The sequence below is a fragment of the Lactuca sativa genome, chromosome 2 (genome assembly GCF_002870075.4).
Source record: "Lactuca sativa cultivar Salinas chromosome 2, Lsat_Salinas_v11, whole genome shotgun sequence".
NCBI classification, from domain to species: Eukaryota; Viridiplantae; Streptophyta; class Magnoliopsida; order Asterales; family Asteraceae; genus Lactuca; species Lactuca sativa.
In genome coordinates, this window is record NC_056624.2 from 129,833,683 (window position 1) to 129,842,170 (window position 8,488).

An 8,488-nucleotide genomic window follows, 5' to 3' on the forward strand; every position below is an offset into this window, starting at 1 on the left:
AGTGTTGCGTACCAGGCTCTTGGTGCTTGTTTTAATCCATATACAGCCTTATCTAGGATGTAAACATGATCAGGATGTTCATCATTTATAAATACTGGTGGTTGTTCAACATACACAATTTCTTCAAGTTCTCCATTTAAGAATGCACACTTAACATCCATTTGATAAACATCAAAGTCTTTGTGAGCTGCATAAGCTAAAAATATGTGAACTGCTTCAAGTCTTGCAACAGGAGCAAATGTTTCTTCATAGTCTATTCCTTCTTGTTGCGAATAACCTTTAACCAATAGTCTAGCTTTATTGTGAATAATATTGCCATCTTTGTCGGTTTTATTTTTAAAAATCCATTTTAATCCGACAATTGAAACATCAGAAGGTTTAGAAATTAATCTCCAAACCTTGTTTCGTTCAAATTCAGCCAGTTCAGATTGCATAGCAACAACCCAATCTGAGTGTTCCATAGCATCCTTCACTGTCTTTGGCTCTATTTTCGAAATAAAAACATTAAACATACATAGTTCTTGGTTCGCATTCAGTACCTTATTTTTCGCACGAATTTGAGCTCTTGTCAACACACCATCTTGTGGATTACCAATTACCTGATATTTTGGATGATTTTTTGTCCATTTCTCAAGTGGTGGAAAATTAGGATCAAATTCCAATGGTGCATCTTCATACATATCTTCATTTTCAGATCGTGCAATAGAAAAATTATCATTTAGTTCATGAAACTCATCATTTTCATCAAGATTAATTTTCTCTATTTCATCATGCTCCCCCTCAACATGATATTCATCTTGATGCTCCCCCTCAAAATGATATTCTTGTTGATTTTGCGAATGCTCCCCCTCAACTTGATGATTCATATTTTCATTCTCCCCCTCGAAAGTTGGCTGACAATCTTCATTGTTAATCGTATGCTCCCCCTCCATACGAGCATCAGACATAATTTTGCAAGATATTGACCTTGTAGTAATTGTCGAATCATTAGTGTGTTTTCAGGATTCTGATGTTTGATTATCAGGAGCATTATTTTCCGCTTCAAATGCCCTGTCAGGTATTCCGAAAATTAAGTCATAATCAAAATCATTTATTTCAGAATTATCAATTTGTGTATCTGAATTAACAAGAATAGAGTTATTTTCAAATTTACTATCCATTTGCTTAAGATAGTAATCATCAAATGTTAAATTGAAAGTTTCTTCAACTTTTCTAGTTCTTTTGTTGAGCACTCTGTATGCAACTGAATTGTGCGAATAGCTTAAGAATATGCCTTCATCAGCTTTAGCTTGGAACTTGGACAAATTATCTTTGAGATTCATGATAAAACATCTGCAACCAAAAACATGAAAGAATTTGGCATTAGGTTTCCTATTATTGATTATTTCATATGGAGTAACATTGAATCTTCGATGAATGAATGATTGATTCTGAGTAAAACATGCAGTGGAAACTGCTTCAGCCCAAAGATATTGAGGTAGACTCGCATATGTTAACATAATTCTGACTGCTTCGCATAGAGATCGATTTCTTCTTTCAACAACACCATTTTGTTGCGGAGTATATGGTGATGAGAAATTATGCGAAATGCCTTTGCTTGTGAGAAAAGAATCAAAAGTTTGATTTTTAAACTTAGAACCATTATCACTTTTAATTTTGCGAACATTCTTTTTCAGACTAAGCTCAATCTTTTTGATAAAATCAATCATCGTCTGAGCAACTTCAGATTTTAACCTGAGAAAAATACCCATGTGAATCGAGAAAAATCATCTACAATAACTAAAATGTACCGCTTTTTATTGATTGTAGCAACATTCGACGGTCCACATAAGTCAATGTGAAGAAGTTCCAATGGTTCTACAATTTTTGAATCGATCATAATCGGATGACCTTTTCTATGTTGTTTTCCTTGTTCGCAAGCTGCACACAGAGAATCATTGTCAAATTTTAGTACAGGTAACCCTCGAACTAAATCTTAAGTGACAAGTTTGTTAATATTGCGAACGTTCAAGTGTGACAATCTTCTATGCCAAAGCCAGCTGACATCATTAGATGCTTTTGATAGTAAACACACAACAGGTTTTCCCACAATTGGTTTGATGTCCAGTGTAAACATATCACCATATCTTTTGGATTTGAGAAGTACTTCATTTGACTTCGCATTTGAAATGATACTTCCTTCTTCATTAAATACGACTTGGTTTCTAGTACCAACAACATGTTGTGACACACTTATCAAATTATGCTGAAGTCCTTTCAACATAAGGAACTCTGTTGACAGTGAATTGTCCATTTGTGACTTTCCATTCGTGTCTCACCTAGTTGCATATTTAATTTTTGAGCTTCAGTACTAGCAGACACAATAACAGAATCAAAATAAGCCACAATATCATCAAATGAAATGATTTCAGCATCATAAGCAGATAAAGGAATATTAAAAGATTCAAGTATTGCACCTACCTTGGTGGTCATGGGTGATTTGTCCATGGATTTGGATACGAAGCATCTCCCTGAAATGTCCTATTCGCAATCTTCAAAACTTGCGAACATGGCTCCATGTGTGGGATGCCTCATTTCTTCATCATCAGATCCTAATGACCAGATCTGATATGTTCCACTCTCTTCATCAGCAGATTCACCCTTCGCAACTAGAGACACTTCTTTTGTCTTAGCACGCAACTCTTCAATCTTTTCAGAATAGTATGCTTCATCTTTACCTTTTTCTTTCTTTTCTTCTTTCTTTCGCAACATGCAATCGGCTGCGAAGTGATTCGCACCATTGCAGTAGTGGCAATAGATTCCTGAGTAACCTTTCAGCTTTTTCACTTCTTTCACATCTTTTTGTTTCTCATCAGCTTTCTCCATTTTCTTCCTCTCCTCTCCTCCAGTTTTTGTGACTCCACTCTTCGCATCATTAGCCTTTCCTTTTGGATTAAAAGGTTTTTTGAAGAACTTCTTAACTATGTTGTTTGAGTAGAATGCCACAGCTTCATCATCAGAGTTCATCAAAAATCCTTCATCATCTGAACCATCTTTTTCATTAACATCAACTTCTGATACCTTTGAAACAAGAGCGAAAGGACCTCCAATACTCTGTTTTGATTCTTCATACATTTCTAAAACTTCACTTTCATGTGTTTTCAGCTGATTGTAGAGATCATTCAAATGAGTTGTATCAAAACTCTGTTGATTCTTAATCATCATGCTCACACTTCGCCATTCCTTGCGAAGGCCCATAATGAAAGTTAAATTGAACTCCATGAGATACCTAGTGATTCCATACCTATTGCAGCGAAACATAAGCTTATTTAGACGATCATAGTAATTTTCAAGAGTTTCAGCATCCTTTTGTCTGAATTCTTTCAGTTCAGCTAGACATTGCTTCATAGAATTGATCTTCGTCTTTTCGCTACCTTGATACTTCTCTTTTAGAGTGTTCCAAATCTCCTTTGCTGTTTTACAACTACGAATGTAATTATAAACCACAGGAGGAAGAGCACCTCTTAGTTCCCTCATGCACCTCTTTTCATTATTCTTCAACCGTTTTTGTTGATCAGCAACTTCAGCAGATGCAGTAGATGGTCCAATTGGTTGAACATTATCTGGAGCTTGCACTGTTTCATCGATACAATTCCAAAGTTCTTCATCAATTTCATTTAAGTAATCTTCCATTGTATCAGCCCACTGATCATAGTATTCTGGAATTAACATCGGAATTTTGGTTGAGGAACCAAGCAAGTGAGAGAAGGAAGTCATTGTATTCATGTTGAAGTTCGCCATTGATGAACACAAAAATTTTCAGAAAGCTTGAAAAACTTGATGAATTTGAGAATTGATCAATTGAATTGATCAGAAATCACTGATCGATTACTCGACTAAACAATTCAAAGACAGGATCAATTCAAATCTGAAGATCAAATTTGATTTTCAAAACCAAAATGTGCGGAAAATTTTGAGTAAAGTTGCAACTCAAAAAGCAAATGATTCTAACACTAAAATCAGATCGATGCAGTTTGAATCCTGCTTTGATACCAATTGAAGAGAATTGTTATCGAGATTTACGAAAGCAAATATGATTTGAGTGATTGAAAAGTTAGAACACGAAGAGTAAATATTAATCAGATCTTATATTGATGAAGACTGATTATAGAATAAGCAGAAAGGATATTTGCATTTCAGAAAGTTATCCTCTACTTCTATCCTCAGTCCCTATTTATAGGGAACATGAGTGTACAAAAGATATACTAAGTCTAAACATTACACTTCGCACAAAATTGACTTAGTAAAATAACATAAAGATGCGAAACTATACACACACAATATTCGACTTTTACAATTTTGCATCTACATTATACAATTCCTATTCTATCATAATAGAATCACGAATTCAAATTCTATCGGAATGGAAACACGAATTCTAATTCTGTTGGAATGAAATATGAATATTTTCTCATTGATTATACATGTTATACAATTTTTGGTTATTGGTTTTGGTGTAGTTAACAAGTCCGCATATTTTTCCAAAGGAATATGGTTTTTTATTTATTATTTGCTAATGCGTTATTGGATTCCAAACTACAATTAGATTTTTTTTCACAAAAGTTGATGCTCGAAGAAGTTGATGCTTGAAGAACGGACAACAAAATTAAAAGTGTATCTTAGCAACATTATTCTTTTAGAATGAATTAGTGTATTCGTTAGATTTTAATGTTTATTTTTCCCGATTTGAAAGTTTTTTAGTTTTATTCTTTAACAATAAATGTATTCTTAACAATTATTACATGTATTCTATAAGAATACATGTGAATTTTTGTTTTAATTCTTCAACTGCTGGTTCGAGAATTTGAACATATTCAAACATATTCTGTCAGAACGTCCGAATTAAATACCTTATAATTAGTAAAAATCGGATTTTTAAAATTAATAGAATCTATGATCCCTTAAAATATGCAAATTTCCTTTATTAAATATATATTAATTGAGTAAAATACCCTTGAAGTTAAATTGGACGGTATTTTTCAATTATATTTAATTCAATAATATGTATTAATCACTTTCTTAAAATAAGTAAAATGATTGACCCACATTTGTGCATACAGTAACACAATAATTAGTTTGAATAGAATAACCTAAGTATATATATATATATATATATATATATATATATATATATATATATATATATATATATATATATATATATATATATGTATATATGTATATATTGGTAAGAAAGTAAGAAATTTTTTAGATGAATCAAAGGTAATATCATTTATAAGGAAAACTTTTGGTGAGGAAGTAAGAAATTTTTTTATATACATATTGTTTTAGCGAACAAACAAAATGAATCATTAGATAATTCGAAGATAATATCGTTTATAAAAAAAACTTTTCAAAAAACGCATTCATGATTTTTTTTAAGTAAATTAAGAAAAAATATTTTTTATGATAATTTAAATTAATTGCTATGACTTGTGTAACAAAAATGTAAAAAAAAAAAAAGCATTTATGGAGTGCATATTGTTACACCCCCAAATCGGCACTGCGGAAACGTTCGGGACGGGGGACGTCATGCTCAGTATCACAACACATGCATCATAGTAATCAAAGTAACAAACAACCATTGCATTAATATTAAAGTGTTTACAATGAATTCGATTCACAAAAGATTCACACCAAAAGTAAATAACAAAACAAGACATGAAGCTACTATGCTCTATCTTCTGAATCTCTGTCCGTGTACATGTCTACTAGTTTCCTGAGAATACAATTTATTTTGAAAGAGTAGATAAGCATTTAAGTTAGTGAGTTCATAAGTATTTTTGTTATAAAAGTACAGTTTGAGTTCTTTAGAAAAGTTCGCATGTTCCTCCAGAAAATCCTATATTTTCTGATATGATGAATAATAAGTAAAAATAACTCTTACAATTTCTTATATGAGTACTTAATGAATACAAGTTATATACAATCCAGATCATACATACAATAAATTGTATGGATCTGCCCTAAGCCCATAACCAAACAAGCAACAGGAAATGAGGCGGAAGTCACACATGCTATTGTTTGTTAGATCCTCATTGTATATAACCCTGATGTATTCACCAGGTGCTTACGAAGTTAACTGTAATAGTTCTTTGAAATTTGATGAAAATATTCTTTAAGAAAATCCTATATTTTCTTTAGTAAAATGATAACCATAATAGTTCCTTCTATAATCACTTAGTTTATACTAGTTATATATAATCTAATATCGAACAAACAGTTAAATGTGTGAATATGCCCTAATCCCACAACCAAACAAGGAACAAGAAATGAGGCGGAAGTCATACATTCCACTGCCTATCGGATATTAATTATATATAAATCTGATGTATAAACTAAGGTATTATAGAATTAACCATTTAAGGTCCTTTATGTTATACTAGTTTAATAAGAAGTATTAAACCTTTTAACAATTATTGTACTTACTGTAATGTTATATGGTTTTATGATAAGTTAGACAATCTGAAGACTTGGTTGTTTTGGAATTCTGATACGAAGATACTACCCTCCTATGATTACCTAATACATACGAGTTGCATATAACCGTGATCGAACAGACAGTTGATTGGGTGAATCTACCCTAAGCCCACAATCAAACATGGAACAAGAAATAAGGCGGAAAACACGCATTCCACTTTCTACCGGACTTCAGTTTTATCTAACCCTATAGTATATACTGAGTAATCACATAGTTAATATCCCTTGAGATTGTTTAAGAAAGTAATTACTACATAAATATATCGTTTATATATATTTGTGATTTTTATGACCATACTAAATTTGACTAGTGTAAAACAGGACGTATTGTAGGCGTCGAAGAATAATGATATTTATGACCCGCAGACCTGTCAGTCCGGCTGTAGCTAATAGCAAGGTGCGAGATTGTCAATCCTGTATAGATCTATACACAAAATCACGCTCTCCTCCCAGGAGACTCTGGTCATAAGGGTAGTCTTCTGTTGGTACTTATATGAGTACTCGAGGTCGTATCGCACATGCTAGATTGACCACTTTACAAGTAATTGTAACGCCCTGATTCTCAGGTATTAATTAATTAAGAATTTATGGATGAAGCTCTACTCGACGAGTTGGTCGACCTACTCGTCGAGTAGCAGCTGGGTGAGAACACGTGTTTAGTGACCTACTTAGCGAGTACACTATTGGGACTCGACAAGTAGGATCTGGCAGATGAAACCCTAAATCCCGGGGTTTGCACCCCTATTTAAAGGAGCCTCAACCTCCTTTGGGCATTCTTATAGTCTTCGAGAGCCCTTAAAACCCTAATTCATGTGTGTGTGACTTGGTGTGGGTTTGAAGCTTGGAAAAGAGGATCTTGGAGGAAGGAAGCTAAGAGTGCAAAGGAAATTGAAGCAAGAAAGGAGTAAGAAGTGGGTTTTGCCTCAGCTAGCATCTTTTGAAGGTATCAAAGTTCCATTATTACTTCCTTTTCTTCCCTTTTGTTGAGTTCTAGGGCTTTTTATGGATTTTCAAGTTGGGATGATGAGCTATGGGCTAGATCTGAAGTTGTAACTTAAGATCTGGACCCTCCTTGGATGCTAGAGTCATAAAGTTGTTATATTGGTTGTGGTTGAAGTCCCTCTTGGACTAGAAGCTCCATTAAGAACTTAAAATAAACATTTGGAGCCTTTATAACTATGCATGCACGTAAAGTTTGCAACTTTACGTGGTAAGTATGCCCTAGAAGCTTGGATCTGTGATTTGGATCCCTTGCACGGCTCAAAACAATTCTGTATGGAAAGAGGACTGGATGGACTCGGCGAGTCGCAAGGATGACTCGGCGAGTCACATGAAGATGGTCATTGAACTCGGCGAGTTGGATGAACAACTCGGCGAGTCCGATGAAGATCACTATAAAACTCGACGAGTTGAAGAACAACTCGGCGAGTCGGATGGCTTTTCCCTAGGATATGCATCCGTGTGTACCCGTCAAGTTGCAAGGAGGAAACTCGACGGGTGGCCTTAAGGATTGATCAGGATTCGAAGGAACTCGAAGAGTCACTCCAATGACTCGGCGAGTTGGAATGTGCTCCATGGACTCGGCGAGTGGCCGAGTGTACTCGGCGAGTTGAGGTCAACATGGACTGGTGACCTTGACTATGGATTTTGAACTTGATCACGAATCACTAAGAGGTTATGGGGTGTCTCATAAGAGTAAGAACTTATGAGTATATTGTGCTATGGTCATAGGTGGTGGAGTTGGTGTCAAGTGATCCAATAGTTGGAGTTTGCATTTCGAATCGACATCTGCGAGTTGAGTTATCCTCACTATATCGATAGGGTGTATGGCACCAAGGCTGGCCCTTTATGATTTACATCCTGGTTTAGGATGGTTGCTTTGTTATTGCCATGTTAGATTTCATCTTGGTTTAGGATGGGTGTTATGTTATTGCTATGTTAGAATTCATCCTGTTTAGGATGGTTGTTA